The sequence below is a fragment of the Coloeus monedula genome, assembly GCF_965178545.1.
Source record: "Coloeus monedula genome assembly, chromosome: W".
NCBI lineage: Eukaryota > Metazoa > Chordata > Aves > Passeriformes > Corvidae > Coloeus > Coloeus monedula.
The window spans coordinates 364,665-381,088 of record NC_138821.1 but is presented as its reverse complement, the minus strand read 5'-3'; positions in this window follow the sequence as shown (position 1 = coordinate 381,088).

Here is a 16,424-nt window from a genome sequence, read left to right as displayed (position 1 = left end):
GGGTTGGTAACCTTTGCTCAAGCTGCAGGTTCCAGCACACTCTGAAGGGGTTTCAACCTGCCCCTTAGAGTGTGTTACCTTGCTCTCAAGTTCCATGTTATACAACAGCCTATCTTGAGGTTAGTAGAGGAAAAAATGAACTATTTTTGTGCACATTTAAACTGCATTGTTTGGAGTAGAAGATTTTTGGAACTTTATAGAGAGTTTTTTTCCTAGCTATCACCCTCACCATCAAAACCAGCAGATATTTTTAACTGGACAAAACAAAGGTTACTTCCTGCCACCAAGATTGAAGAATTCATGAATACACCTTTTCTGACAGCATCTACAATGGACACTGAAGCCATTTTCCTAAACTGACCTTTATCCAATGGAGTGTGTGACTGAAGCCCAGACTGCATCACAGATGCTGGCACAAGCCTCTCACAGAGAATCCCATGTTCAGCTTGAAATCAGGCTCCATCTGCAATGAAGCAATGTAGAAAATGTTTTTTTGGCTGACTTCCACCTTGTGTGCATGCAATAACAAAAAAATATTCTTTAGAAAAATCGTGAAATTAATTTGCCTTGCAAAATTTCTGAAGAAAAAGAGAGATTTCTGCTTGGCTCTCCAGACCTTCCCATGCTGCTCCCCTCCCTCCTCTCAGGGACAAAGTCACTTCAGCAAATGGTTCTTTCCTTGATTTGTTTCCTGTTTTCCTTACACTGCTTCTCCTCACTCCTTTTTTCTTTTATTGCTTTGTTCTACATCTCCCTGCACATCACTGTACCCAAGAGCACCCATGAACTTGCTGAAATTGTCCATTGTGAGGAAGAATCACTATGAAAAGCCAGTGTCCACCAAGGAGACAGTGGAGTCCTGCAACTTTATTCAAATAAAGGGAGAGTCCTCTGGGGCACACCCCTGTGGGGTTTCTCTCTCTCGGTTTTGGAGGGTGCAGCCTCCTTTTATCCCAGACTCCCGGCTGCATATTGCCCTCTTCCTTTCCCCGTCGGCTGAGGTACCAGGAAGGTACAGCCTTTCCGAACCATCTACCACATATTACCCCTTGAACGTGTCATTTTACCCCAAAGTTCAGAAGTTCAGCCTATCTGGCTTCTGCAATAGACTTTGTGTGGGCCCATTTGTCCTATTACCCTAAGGTTCAGAAGTCAAACTGTCCAGGCTCTGTGACAAACTTGTGGCTTGAAGTTGGTGGAAACATTTCAAATACATTAACACCCATACCCTGTTTGTAAAGGCATTAGAGCACGTCTTTCCTATCACCATCAACTGTCAAATTGTCAAATGAAAAACATATTTCAAGTGTATATCAGACCACGCGGGGAAAACCCAGCACACGTTCCAGAGGGATTCTGTAAACTTGCCAAAAAGCAGTGGTATCACAGAGCTCGGCACCTGCTGAGCAGGGCTCAGAATCGGTCTTGAATGAGAATCATGCCCTTCACCCCGACAAGCACAGAAACAGAGAGGTTAAGTGATTTGCCCAAGGCCATTGGGTAAGTCACTGACAGAGCCAGGGTTGGGTTTCAGAAGCTCCTGGCCAACGTCCTGCATTCAATTACAGCTGCACAAAGCATCTCATTTAACAGAGCCTGACAAAGCCCACGCCGAGGAAGAGCATCAAAACCCCTCAGATCTGAAACGACACCAACCGACCCCCTTGCCACGTTTAAGAGCAGGCAAGGCTTCATGCTCAGGCTGCTGTCATTACTCGGCCCTCAAACAACAGCCACACCGACAACAGAGCAGGGAAATAAATTGCAGCTCATTTTAAAATAGCTTCAGTGCAAGTGGTTTTTGGAATTCACCATTCCAAACTCCAAAGCAAAGGTCCAGAACATTCACGCTGTCTTATATGGCAGAATTAAGTGAGAACAGTTTAGAAGTTACCGAAAATAATCTCTATGATACCTACAAGTTAACACAGAGACAAACACAGGCCTGGGACAGTTACGAAAGCAACCACACTCTAAGATGAGCACCAGTGCAGAAGTTGGCAAGGAAAACTTCAAAATGGCCAAATACTACTCGACTTCTAAACCAGGCTTTGAGGAGAAAGACAAACCAAAACCCACACCCAAACAGAAATCTGTGAGCAAGCCTGAACCAGCACAGACACTTACGGGGAGTTAAATCCAGGGACTCCAGCAGCAGCCACACAGATGGGGACTGCTCAAGGGCCAGGTGGCCACCCCAAGTCCCAGCGGCCCTGGTTCTCCACAGCCATGAGCCCAGACACCCCTCAACCCGGAGACCAAACGCCCCGCACTGTTACTCATTACCAGCACCATCCCCTGCCAGAGCTCCCTGTGCAGTTTGGCCTCTTCGGTTTCAAACCGCTGCTGCTGACACCCGAGCCAGCGGTGAAATGCTCCATTAGCTGCTCCATTTAGCACAGCTCCATCCCGACTCCAAGGAAGGGATGCTATTTAAACTATAGGCACAAAGCACGAAAGCACGAGGTAACAGGATCAAGATACCGATTTTTATGTTTTGTTTTTGTTTTCCAAGAAAGCCACTGACCTCACAAGTAACTTTTTCATTATTTCCTGTTCAGAATTAGTGTTCCTTAATGCAGAAACCTATTGCTGCTTTGATGGCTGTATAAATACAGACTGATGAGTAATCACCCGGCAGCCCTGAAGGCTGTTTTCAGCATTTATAGATATGGGGGGGAAAGCCGGGAGCAGGGCAACCAGCCCAAGGCCACGAGAGCGCGTCAGTGCCCGGGGGGCTCGGGGAGACCGGAGGCAGCCGAGCTGCGCTGGCTCCCCGTGCCTTACCTCAACTCCCAGCGAACTCCTGCGCTTTCCTATAAACTTCCAGAATGGAGAGACTCTGCGCTGAGTTCGACGATCACCGGCCGCACATCCCGCGGGTGGGAGCGAGGGGGACGCTGATTCCCGCGGGGTTCGGGTCGGCGCTGCCGGACGCGCTGTCCCGCCGGGCTTTAAACCTCCCAAAACAACGCGTCGGGGTCCCCGCTCCGAGCAGGGGGGGACTGGGAAGGAGAGAGAACGGAGGGGAAGGCGTTCCGGGTGCGCCCGGGGTCAGCTCCGGTCCGTCCTGTGCGGCGGGGCGGGCCGGCACACAGCCCTGCCCGACCCCCGGCCCGCTCCGGGCGCGGCACCTGCGGAGGTGGCGCTGGGCGAACCTGGTGGTGATGGATGCACCGCGCCACCGGCCCGCGGCTGTGGGCGGCACCGGCCCCGGACCCCGCAGCCCCGAAACCCCGCAGCCCGCAGCCCCCGCCCCGCAGCCGCCGCTGGGCGGGAGCCCCCCGGCCCCACCTGTGCCCGCGGGTCCGCGCTCGCTCGGTCAGCGCCTCCCGAGCCTCGCCGGCCCCGCGCCCGCCCCGGCTCCCTGGGAGCCGCCGCCAGACCGGCCGGACGGGTTTCCCCGCTTCTCCGGGCGGGGAGCAGGGAGGGGCCGCCTGGATCGGCCCTGCGCCCGGCCCCGCGCCCGGCCCCGGCCCAGCGCGGCCGCTCTCGCCTCCGCCGCCGCCTCCCTGCTCGGGCTCGGGGCCGGCGGGACCCTCCGGCGGCTGTTGGCACCGTGCGGGGCCGGGGGTTCTGGCACCCGCGGGAGGTGCCGAGGTGAGGGTCCTGGGTGCTCCGGAGGTCCCTGCTGCAGCGCCAGCCCGGGGGAAGGATGCGGCGAAGCTCTGGTGATAGCTGGGACCTCCCTCCTGGCGTTGTTCTAAGTGTCAGGATTGCTTTCTCCCTTCTTATTCACTGGACTGTACAGCATTACAGAGAGCTTTGGAAGGGCTACAGGATTTTAACCATTTGGCCTTTTAAAAGCTGTTGAATGGAACGGACTCCTGGTTCCCAAATCCTTTTGAGGAAGGACTGGAGACTTGAGAGATGCTCAGGAGTGATATTGTTAAGTGATGGTTTTGCTCATTAATTAACAGATAAATAATTAAGAGATAAAGTGGTCATATATAGGGATGGCAGTAGTGCTGTTCTGCCATATGCACATTTGTTCACAAATAATGCAATTTAGGGCAAGGGCAAGTGAAACACAGATACGGTTACTGATCTGATTAAATATAAAAAAATGGAAAATACTCCCTGTCTCTTAAAGTGATGATGGGCTGCTGCTCTGTACTAAAAGTGATCTTTGTTTTGGACTGGCAGGTATTGGAGAGATCACCTGGTTTCTTTTTCAGCAGCAACAATACTCAATTTTCCTGTGCCAGAAAAGTCTTGTTCAAACAGACTTGGTTTTCCTAGACCAAAAATGTGATGCTGAGTTCCAGAGCTGTGTCTTTCAGCACTCTTCTGTTTTACTGGCTGCCTCAAATTCCTCACACCAGAATAAAACCAAAGTTAATTAAAATCAGGAACATTTTGGGTTAACAAAGCAGCAGAGGTTACTTGTGCCTTTGACAATTCCCATTTTGTGCAGGATGTTAATTCCTATTCAGGGTGGAACATTTGGCTTTGACTTCGGTATTCACAAGGCTGCTGCATGCAAAGCCTGGTTTGTGGGACGCACTGTCAGGAAGGAGTTTACTGGAGATAAAAGGGCCCCTTAACAGTGATTAATGGCCCAGCCCAAATATTAGTTTTACACTTACGTAGTACAGGTCCATGTCTGAGGGAAACAGCAGCTGTTCCATACGTTGGGGCCATGAGGAGGAGCATCCGCTGTTGCCCCTCTCAGACCCCGATCTTGGTCAGTCCCAGCAGGTATTTCCAGTTCTGCTTCAGGACTTTTTTTCTCTGTCCTCTCCTTTATTCCTCAGTCTCATCTTTCACTCAGGACCCTTCGCCCCAAAATAGCAACATGTCCTAGTCAAAAATACAATCCTTTCTGTTGCACTGCTCCTTCTCTTCCTCTTTTTCCTTTTTTCCTCCCCCATTTAAATAAAAAACTTTCAGACAAAATTGATAGATTAGAGGTCTTCCTAGGCTAAAGCCCTGTTTCAGTATCAAGAAGGCTGAGCCCAGATCTTTTGGAACTTTCAATTTCCTAACATCGAGATCTAAGAAGGAACCAACAAATCAATAGCAGCCACAGCTCCAGAGATAACCCTCAGGGCAGAGGGATACCTGTGCCTTTGTACCTCTTCACACAGTGATGTGATTTCAGATGGAATATTGTTCACTAAATCAACAAAAGAAGTGGTTTCACCTTGTGCCAGAACCTTAGAATTTCTTCTAAGAGCAGATTAGCAGGAGACTCGTGTTTGTGTACAGGTTTCTCCAGGGAGCTTTTCTCTGCCCAGGTACTTTCCTGCCTCATGTTTGGCACTTGCTGGAGAGAGCTCAGCTTTAAATCAGGCTCCTTTCCAAGTGAATCGTTAATTACCATAGCTGGGGTTAGTGCAGCTCAGCAGAGAATTCCACAACGATGGAGCAGTGACTGCTAAACCGCACTTGGATCGTGCCCCGTTATTCCCTGGATAAGGGACCCTCTCGTGCTTACAGACATACAGAAATCCTAACGCAAATTTCACAGCAAGGACGTGGAGGTGTGGAGATTTTTCCCACTCCAGCTATTCAAAGTGTTGTTTCCTGTGCATTCCCCTTCCTGGCTGTGATCCATCAAATCTATACTCATGGATTTTATACACGTCCATGTTCCTCTAAAACCTCCCCACCGAGCATGGCAGGGACGTTTCCCACGTGGAGGGCAGCTCTTTTCCCCAGGTTGTGAAATCAGGGGTTGACGTTTCTAAGGAAAACAGAACAGGGCCCTTGACTCCGTCTGAATCCGAATCTGTTTTCCAGAGGAGCTCCTGTGTTACTCCTTGCTCCTGCCGACAGATGGGGAACCACACCGCTGAATTCCCGGCGTGAGCTCTGCGGAACAGCATGGACTGACCTGCTGCTTCCAGGTTTGCTGCGGCTCCTGACGGAGCACATTTGGCTTTAAAATAATGCTTTCAAAGCATTAGATCTACATGCTGTCACTCAGGATTAGTTTAGGAAGCAGGAGGGAATGGAGTTACTGGGATCTGGGAAGTGACAAATGCTGCCGAGTTCAATGATACATTCAGAGGAGTAGAATATACACATGGTCTTGCAGGGATATTTGGAAATGAAGGATAAGACTGAGGAACTAAAAATCACTGACCTGAGTTCTGTGCCTGTTTCCATTGTATTTCCTTTCTGAATTTCCTTTCCCCAGAAGAGCTGAACCCATTTAGTCCTGGAGCTGTGCAGGTGTTCAAGCACTTCATTCCTTCTCAGGTTCCCACTTGGAATGTCAGTGGAAAGGTGAGTTTTGCTCACAGATTGGTCTCTGGACCCTTTTGAACATGGAAAGGTTCCCATCAGAGTACACTTAGAAAGTCTTCTTTTTCTGATTGAGGTTTTTTTTTGTTTGTTTGGGTTTGTTTGGTTTTCTTGTTTGGTTTTTTTTGTTGTTGTGGTGGTGGTGGTGGTGGTAGTCTTTTTGTTTGGAGTTTTGTTTGGGTTTTTTTACAGTAGAAGGTTGTTTTGGTTTGGTTTTTTTTTTCCTCCCTATGAGTCTGTGTTGCCACAAATCAAAATTCAGGCTGTTCTGGCTGTCACTCTTCCTTGCTGCATTCTGTCTTCTGTGATGTGTGATGAGTCTTCCCTTAAGGGGGCATTACTCCTGCTTAGCTTTCACCCAGTGTATCCCATTGTTCAGCTCTGGGCAATTGTTTTGGGATATTATTGATTTGATGACTTGCATTGTTGTCTGAACAAAACCGGGCCCATTTGGGGCAATTTGCTGTTTTATTACTTTCTGAGGGAAGGGGATGTATGTTGGCTTGACTAAAGCAGCAACAAAACCCTGCTATTATTTTATGTGGTTTAAAAAGGGAATCCATCTCGTGTTTCCCTGAAGGCACTTCTGTGATCAGGAATTACTACAACATTACTCAGAGCCCTTTGTGCGGGTGTTTACTTTGGGATGTTGTCCCAGATAGTGCACATTGCTGTTCTCCTGACTGGCTGGCCTGAAAAAAAAGATGAGAGAAACCAGTCTGCCAGGCAATTCTAGCCATAATTCCATGAAAATTTGCAGTAGCAGGGGAATCCTCCAGGAGAGAGCGAGGTATCATAGCAATAATATTACTTACAAATTCAAAGCATTGTACAAAGATTAAATCATCTCTGAAGCAATTCCAAGTGATATGTCCTAGTAAAGTGATTCCAGTGACTGAAATGCTGCTCACACTCCAGCAGGCAGGGAATACAATTAAGGAGAAGAAAGTAAGAACACCAAGGACAAATTGTGGCTGCAGGGTATGCATCCAGATGCTCCTAATGGATTATTCTGCCCTACAATTGCTCTCTCACCACATGGGCAGCCTGTCTGGGCAGGGAAGCAGAGGTCTGAGACACAAAAGGAGCAATAGGTTATGTGGATTGTTATATTTTTCTCTATTGCAGGAGTAGTTTGCAAGGAGGACAGCCAGCTCTGTGCACAGATTTCCAGCAATGGTTCCCTGCACATGGGAACAGGTAAGGAACCACTTGTGAGCAGCCAGGTCCTGCCATGGGACCACGTAGTTCTGCTGGAACTGGGAAGGCAGCTGTCCCCAGGATCCACAGGGTTTATCCATCACGTAGCACCATCCCTCTGTTTTACCAGAGACATGTGAAAGTGAGTCAGTTTGTTTGTTTTTGAGGGAAGTTGCTGCTTTTAGCCACCTCGCAATGTCATTTTATGTAACATGTTCATGAGTGGGCCTGTACCAACAGCCATGGCTGTATATATATATACATGTATGTATGTGCGCGTGTATATGTATAGATATATATGTGTATATATATATTATAGAGGCATTACAATAAAGTGGCCACATATATATATATATAACTTGTCACAGCATCCTTCTTCTTTTCCGGGTTTATAGCTTCCATGGCTCTTTTGCGGGCTCCATATACACATGAAAAATAAATTCTTTTGGTCTTTGTCCTCTTCTGTGTACCAAGGAAGGTGCCTTATGGAAGTTAAAATGCTGTTTCCTATAGATGTGATTTCAAGCCTGAAACTAAGGGGAAAGTATTCCAGAAAATTAATCACTGGGCAGAGCTCATGTAGAGCTGTGGCAAAGATTGATTTGAAACAGAATGAGGGCAGGGAGGCGTTGTACTGGCTAGCTGGGAGTTGGACTCTGCTGATCCCTGTGGGTCCCTTCCAACTCAGGATATTTTATGATTCTATTCAAGACTTAAAATTAATATGCAGAGAAGTGTGAGCTAACTAGAAATTCACTCGCTCATCCTACTTTAAGCCCCCATTACTGCTTAAAATGGCTGATTAATGATGTTAGATGGTGATAGCATTCATTTGATTAAACTCCTGAAGTAAGCACAGTGGAAATGCCTAAGCACTGGATTGCTGGTAAATGTGATTTATGCTTTGTGTGTGTTGGTCTATAGAAATGTCAGCAATCTTGATGCAGGCACATCTGCATTAAATTTGTGCAACTTCTTCAAAAGCGCTGCTATTTGGACCAAAACAAATCCATAATATATTCCTGTTATAGGTGTGTGCCCACAGGAGGATGCATCCAGCTCTGGCTGATGAGAAAAGAGGCAGAGCCCCGCCGCAATCCGTGGGGACTCCGTAAGGATGTACAGCCACCCACAGAGTTACACGTGCTGCAGCTTTTGACAACACAGAATACCTTCACTGATGTCTTTTTTCTCTCTCTACTAATCCTCCTCCCACTCAGCAAGAAAAGTAGCTGCACAGGCTCACACAGATGCCACGCTATCAGCCTTACTTCAGAATAATTTAACACATCTCTGGAGAACTGTTCCTGACTCTTGTTTGGGGAGGCTGGGAATCGGGTTCCCTGCAGTGTTCAACCTGTACCCTCAGATAAACAACACATTCAGGTTTTGGTTGGTTACTATTTCCTACTCTTGCTCTCAGAATTCCTGCAAATTGTTGTCTTGCCAGAGAAGCTCCAAGGAGCCTGACTTGGATGGATGGAGCTGTGCTGTCCCCAGCTTCCCTCTGCCATGTGTTGCCATCCCTGTGAGTGTCAGCAGAAATGACTGTGTTCAGAATTTATGAACAGACAAGCAAAACATGTTTGTCTGGCACAGAAATGCCAACCTGCTGAACCTCAGGTAGCCTCGGATGGTGTTTCCGACAGATCTGTACATCTTCCTTGCTGACGAAGATTTATCTCTGGATCTTTCTGTGTCAGAGAAGGAGTTTGTTCTTTTGAGGGTGGTTTGAGTACATGAGGTATGTGATCCCCTCCCTGGAGAGCATGTTCTGCCATTGGCATGAGCTGCTGCCTTGAGGGTCTTCTGGCAAGAGGAGGTGTCACTCACTGCATCCTTCTGGCTCTTCTTCCCAGCATACCAGATGGAGATGAATATGGAAGCACCAGAAGAACAGTCTCCATGTGATGTTCAGCCAGTTCAGGATTGAATTTCATCCGTGGCCCCAAGAAGGTTAGAGGGTGCTATAAAGAGGTGTAATCTTACAGAAATAAGTAGTAAGGCGGATAAGGTTTTAAGGCAAGAAAAACCATCACAGGTTTCATACCATCTGGCACTGGCCATTTTTGGTTTGCCAGGGTAAGTGTCTCTACTCCCTGTGTGGCTGATCGATGAAAAATGTCCATGAGTGCAATTCAGAGGCTGGGTGGATTGAACTGGTTCCTCTTCAGAGCCTAAGATGGCTCGGTAACTATAAACCATATAAAGTCCTCCTTTTTCAGGGAGGGACCTTTCAAAGTAATCTCAGTTTTTACATTTTTGCACAATTCTTAATCCCATTCTACTCCTTCCTTGTATTTTGGGCACGTTTAGAACCTATGCTGCCACTTGACCCCACATATGTGCATCAGCCCCTTGACTCAGCTTTGAGCTTTACTTATTGCACATGGTGAATATTGGGTTTGTGTAACAGATCTCTGGCAGAGCGGTTCTTTCCCCGCATTTTTGTGTGAATTAGAGCAATCTGGGATACCCTTTGTAGACTTGTTCTATGCTTCAATGTTTGACTCACGACTCTAATCTGGTGCCATCTTCATGGCTTTATGTACCTCTTACCCACCCACACCTCAGACTGATTTTCCTCCTACTCACCCTTTTGCTCACTACTCTCCTCCCAGTTCTCCTCTAACTAATCCCTCTTGTTTCCCTCTGCTCTGTTTTGTTTGTTCCCTCTTCTTCTTCCCTCCTCTGTGGTGCTCAGCCTGTCCAGCTGGGGGACGCTGGGCCAAGGGTGCCATGTGAGCCATACAGCCAAGGGGGAAGTGCCTTGCTGGGCTCCTCAACAGACAGACACTGAGTACTTCCAGGAGTATTTTGGAATATGGGTATTCTTAATTGGCATTCCTTATCCTACACCAGTACTCTCTTGTACTGTTAATTATTAGACTGTTCTGAATCTGTGTTTTGAAGAGAGACCCTGCATTTCCCAAACCATGCCCAGGCTCTGGAGAAATGTTGGGCAGCTTGAGTTGAAGTTAGACAAACAGCATAAGAGAAGAGAGGGAAAATATTCTGGCTGTTTCGCACATGGTTGCTCTCACGGTATGCCCTACAGTCCCCTCAGCCTGCAAGTGAACTGTTTATAAAGATAATTCCACTAAGCACAGACAACTGATTCATTTCCCTACAGCAGTCACACTCACAGAAATCCTAGTGAAACACTTATTAACATTCTGCAATTTTATTGCTGCAGTATCCACTGCTGCAGTATTCCTTTAGGTTAAGGCTCCTCAGGAAGTTCAGTCAATAACTTGTGCCATGACAGTTTGCTTTGGTTGAATGCACAGAAATTTTTAAAAACAGTGCAAACCCAAATGGAACCAAACAGCTCATTGAACAGGACTATCCAAATGCCTCAGTGTGAGCTGGTGGGATTGGTGCCACATCCTGGCAAGCACTTTGTGGGGTTGGAGCCGAATCTTTCACCCCTTTCAGAGGGATGCTGTTGCTTTCTGTGCCCGAGGATCTTCCAGGGTCTCCAGGTTAATATTATCCTTCTTCTAATGAGCGTGTTTTATTCAAGAACAGGTATTTCCTAAAAGATTTGATATGGGGACATCTCCTGAAGGAAACCACAAAAAGTCACTTTTCTCCCAAATCTTTATAGCCCTGTGCAGAAATGGTTGAAAGCTTCTTACACCTCCTTTCAGGAACACCTGTCAGTATTGTCTGACTTCACACAACTGAAACAAAGGCACAGAAATGGTAAAGCTCATTGCTGCTTTTGAGAGAGGGAGATCCAAAATCTCCCTTTTGGACAGGAACAAAGATGGAGGGGCTGAGATTTCTTGCCAAACCTCACTGAAGTAGTTTGTTATTAATTGTGTGTTTGTCACACTTTAAAGGGTCTAAAGGCCATGTCTTGGGGATCACTCCTGTTTCTCCTTCAGACATGGTCAGGTAGGACTGTGAGTTTGACCTGCCTTCAATTCCACAAGAATCAAAATCCTGATGTTGTCTGGATTTGAGGTAAGTGAATGAGTTCTCCTTTAGAAAGATGATATTAAAAGTAGGGCTAGACCTAATAATGTCTCAATTATTAACAGAAACTGACATCACTGCGAGGAGGGTTGGATCATCAAATTAACTTTCCTGGTTTCAACCCCCATGATTTTCCCCATCAATCTCTAAATTTCTGTCAAAAGTACCACTATATTCTGTGTTCCTTAGTAGATGGGAGTGGATTCAAGTGGCTGTAACATTTCTAATTTCTGAATCTGTAAGTGCTACAACAGAGGATGGAAAATCAGATCAGAGTACACCCGAGCTGTAAGAAATCCCATCAGACAAATTGAGATATCTGACTCCCTAAATATTCATGTGACCCAACCTGGACTTTTCATAGAACTAGTGGAGCTCACTGTGAGTGAGAGCAAAGCTTCAGGAGTGAACAATACAGTTACTGGCACTTGTAAATGTGCAGCTGCAATTACCCAACACCTGGGTGCTGCTTCAGGCACCGCCTTCCTGAGCACAGTGTTCAAGCACAGCCCCTCACTTGGTGTGAGCCATTTACCAACTGCCTGGGAGCAAGAGGCTCAAAAAGCTTTTCAAATCAAGAATTTCAGTGATTGGAAAAGCCAGTTGAATTGACTTGATTAAAAAAAACCAACCAAACAAACAAACAAAACAAAAGATACTAAAATGTATCTAAATCTCCTGCGTTATGTCAGTAGGATCTCAATTAAGAGTACCTGACTGACTGCACTTGGCTTTTATATTGGAGTAGTTCTAAAGTCCCTCTCCTTCCTGATTTGCTCTTAGAATCATGGAATCGTGGAATGGTTTGGGTTGGAAAATCAGATCTCCAATCTGATTTTTTGTGGGACTGGTATCCCTCCTCCCTGCTGTTCTGCAGAGTCCCCGTGCACACTGACCAGTTAATCCCATAATCCCAGTTGGAGATGAAAAGTAATGACAATAAAGTGGAAGATGTTAGCAAGTGTGATAGACTGAGGATAATGATTCCTCTTGCAGCAGTGTGAGAAAATCTGTCCTCATGCATCCAAAACCTGCCAGGAGGAGGAGGAGGAGGACTTGTCCTAACCTGGATAAACCTCCACAAAGCGACTGTGCTGCACTTGGCATTTGGAATGGAAGAAGTCATTCCGTGCCCAGCAGACACAGGAGAAATGATTGTCAGCTGCAACCCAAACAGTGGGGTTACGAAACCCAAAGTGCAGGAGAAATCTCCACCCTGAAACGAGATATGCATTCATGATTTGGAATTCCAATGGGACGGGTGGGGTGAGTGTGCTGATTACTGTTTGGGGCAGGAATGATAGAGGATTTACAAAAGCTGGGCTCCTTCCCAGAGCTTGCAAGTTTGAACACGGCAATGTCTCCTTAAAGGTCAGCAGAGAGGGATTTTAGTGCAAATTCCCTATTGATAATCCTGCAGAGAATGAGCAATGCAGGCAACAATCCGGAAACTTCCATGAGACCCAAATTCCTTTGCCCCTCTTCCCAGGGGCAGGGCTCCAGAGCTTGAGCTGACCTCTCCCTTCCTTCCCCCTTCCTTCCAGAAAGCATTGGTGCAGGATTTTCACTGGGGCTATGCCAGCCAAAAATACCCTTGAAGGATCCTGGACAAGGAATTGTGCCCTCAGTAAAAACATTTCAAGCTCATATGGAGTATCCCACCATGGCCATGTGTTGGGGTGGTGTGCTGACAGCTCTTGGGGTGGCACACCAGCTTTAGCAAGACATGAACTAAGAAAAGCCATATTTGGTGGGGTAGCCCAATGCTGCAAGTACCAAATCTGCAGCCAGAAAGTGCTTTACAGGAAGGTGCAGGTCTGTTGTCTCAGGGTTGTGTTTGTCAGGGCTCTTACTCCCAAAGAGCCACCCTGTAACGGGCTGGGAGGGGAGGTAAAGAGGATGAGGATTGCAAAGGCACTGCTTAGAACTGAAATGGATTGTTTGAAAGGTCCCACAGGTTAAGGAAAGCTGGGGAGCTTAGAGGGACTGGCTGTGCTATAGGTTTGCAGCAGGAAAGGGACTGAAGGAGGGGGTATGGGCCTGTATGAGCACAAATCTCTGGAGAAGATGGACAGCTGATACTTATTCCCTATGCACCATAATATAAGAACCAGGAGAAATCAAATTACATAGAATTATAGAGAGGCTAACAGAAGGAGGTAATTTTCCACTCTGGCCAGTTCCAGAGACAAGAGACCAAGCAAGATGAGTCTGAATGTTAATTACACCAGTCTTTTGGGTCTGGGGTTTTTCTTCCCTCAAGGGGTGAGCAGCTCAGGGAGCATTAGGGAGAGCTCCTGTCCCTGCAGTGGCCCGTGGTGTGGTGGAACAGGAGGGACAGCATTGCTAGGGAGATGCCCCAGAGATTAGAGGCTCTGGGCTTGACTCAGGCCCGTGTGACTCACCTGAACACCCGTATTCCCACGGAAGCTGTGGAAAGCTCCTGTGTCTCACTCTATCCCCAGCTCTCAACTCCAGGCCTGTTGGATGCTCTCCCTCCCTGCCACCTGCCCAGACAGGTGAGTGCCACACGCAGGTGGGACTCACACACTGCTGAGTGACCCTGACACAGTACAAATCTGAGCAACTTTACTTCCATAAATGCTTCAGGTTTCATTTTATTTTCCTCTTTTGCTGTCCTCCTCAGGGATGTCTTCCTGTGATTCTCAGTACCACACACATCCCAACAAACCCAAGGTGTATTAATACAGACAGAATGTGAAATACAAGTGAAAGAAACAGTCTGCAGAACAAATCTCATGGTATTTGGATTGCTCATGGGCTAAGCAAGGTAAAACATCCTCAGGTTAAGTACTGACCTGGAAGGAAAGCTCCTGCCCTGTGACAGCACTGCCCAGCTGGCCTCTGCCAGTGGCACTGCTGCCTGGGGACCTGGCCCCCCCACTCCCACACAATCCAGAACACTCCCATGCTGTGGGAGATGGTGAGCTGGAAGGAATTGTCTGGAAAATGGGCCACTGACTATATCAAAGGCCTTTTAGAACAATTAGCAGCCCCTTTCCAAAGGCTGTGGCACCACACCTGCAATTCTATTATTACTCTTTAAATAGCCCCAAAATGTTGGGTTTTTCCTTTCCTGTAAACTACCGTTTACTGACAGAGACACAGGACTTCTCTGGACTTCTCCAGGGTTAGTCTTTTTTTTTCTTCCTCGTGCCTGCAGTGTTATACTGTTACTGGGAACTGAGCAACAATTAACAATTTATGTTTTGTGGGAGCTCAATTCAACTTGGCTTGGCTTATAGCTTTAATGAGTTTTCTATGACATTCTCAATAATGCATTATAAAATACTGACATGTTTTTAAATAGTTATTCTTTTACTAATTTTCTGTGTTCTGAACCATGCTCAGCCCCCAGCCATTTCAATAATGCTTTAAGGAAGGTATACACTGAGAACACAGAGGCAATTATGTTAGTCCAACAGCAACCTGATAAAATATTAACATTTCTTATGAAATTTTTTCCAGAAGGAAGGAGAAAAATAATCACCAGTGAGAAGCTTTGCAGTGAGAAAAGCCTTTTTTCAGCAAAAGATTGTTAAGTAACACCATTAAATATTGAACGATGCTGAGGTGTGTCTGTACACAGCCTCCTTTTGGCTCGGTGTGATGCAGATTTTATTTCTTCCTCTGCAGAAATCATGAAACCCTGTTTTAAATCACGATGGAAGAGCCAATCAGATAAAACCTGTACCTTGCCACTACTACTTTTATGATTTGTTAAGTTCACTGGAATGAGTAATACAGTGTGAATAGAACATTTTAAATACCCCTTGGCAGTCACTGAAGTACAATAATCATTTAAAAGACAGGAATTACAAAACTCCATGTGCAGCTGGTGCCGCATCAAACCAAAGGGAGCCTTGTCTGGGTGATTTTCACCTCCTGAGTGGCTGGGGACCTCTGCACTCTCATTTTGTATTTCACCAGAGCTGTTGAGAATAAATAAATAATAAACTGAACAGCAAAAAGCAAGTCATTCTGAGCAGCCTCTGGCAGCAGTTTGCTCTCATAATGCTGTTTGGTGAGCTGGAGGCATCCAGCTCATTTCCTAAAGAGCATTTTCTGCTTAGGTCAGGGCTCTATTAATCTGTTCAAGCCAATTCTATAAAATCCAAACCATCTGTATTTGGGAAGATCATGGTTTATTTGGATTTTCTTTGTGTCTGCTGTCAGTAGATTATTAAAAGTACGAGGGATTTACAGTGTAAAGTCTCTCTATTGGCATGTTACAGCGACCTTCTAAGTAGCATCTCCCAATATTTGGGTAACAGCTGGTATAGTTAAGTCCAGCAGGGAAACGAAGAACAGCCACAAATACTGGAAATGGCTGAGCTTTGGCAGTGTAGAAAGGCTGCAAGGACTGGGGGATAGCTGTGCTTTCAGTGTTTCACCAGGTGTTTTATTGGCAGTTTCTGAAGATTCCTTGTGAAACACACCACAATGTCCAGGTAACATTTTTGTATCAGGGATGCCTGGAATTTCTAGGGAAGTGGTGAAGCAGTCACTGGAGATCTGGCCCAGCAAGCCATTACTTCACGTTGTCCTTATGCCCCCATGCCCAGGTGCCATCCAGCCCCATGCTGCGGGTGGGGCAGCTGCTCCTCCTCAATGCACCACTCGCAGGGGCTGCTCCCACTCTCCACTGCTTCCCGTCCTGCACAGGTGGATGGAGCGTCAGCTCTCATGGAGAATTGCCAGCCATAAGACATACTAAATCTATTTTTCTCAGAAAATTGTAAATAATTCATGGGGCTTGGTTCTATACAGAGGCCAGTTATAAATCATCCGAGCTGCACCTGGAGATTTCTGATGTCAGCATTATCACATGAATTACATCTCTCCAGGGCCATCTATTATTGTAAGCACAATTCCAAAGAGGAATTATGCATGTAACATGCACAGGCAAACAAACAAGTAATCTTCAGCTTGGATTTGATACTAAAGCCTTGCAATCCAATTGAGTT